This window comes from Diaphorina citri, unplaced genomic scaffold (genome assembly GCF_000475195.1).
Source record: "Diaphorina citri unplaced genomic scaffold, Diaci psyllid genome assembly version 1.1 scaffold106106, whole genome shotgun sequence".
NCBI lineage: Eukaryota > Metazoa > Arthropoda > Insecta > Hemiptera > Psyllidae > Diaphorina > Diaphorina citri.
The window spans coordinates 1-295 of NW_007483055.1; the positions used below are offsets into that span (position 1 = coordinate 1).

Genomic DNA, 295 nt, shown 5'->3' on the forward strand with positions numbered 1-295 from the left:
AAAACTCACCTGTCACAAATTCCTGAAGAACTGGGAAAATTACAAAAACTGGTATGTTATCCTGTTTCTGAAAGTATTGAGTAGCACATTGAATGCTAAACAAAATACATAATTCCTTTTGAATTATTTATTGTAATGAGCACAAGGTCCTTATTTAAATAATTTTAAATCAAATAAATAGACAAAAACAATTTTTCTCTTTCAGGAACATTTGTCTATTGTGAACAACAATTTGGAAAAATTGTTCGGTGAACTGACTGAACTCCAATGTTTACGCACACTCAATCTCCGCTAC

General features: G+C 30.8%; 1 long non-coding RNA gene across 1 annotated transcript; it reads left to right on the forward strand.

The window, feature by feature from the left end:
* Positions 1 to 295, forward strand: LOC113473809. The gene is made up of 2 exons (XR_003395665.1): positions 1 to 51; positions 206 to 295. It is a non-coding gene; the product is annotated as an uncharacterized LOC113473809 (long non-coding RNA).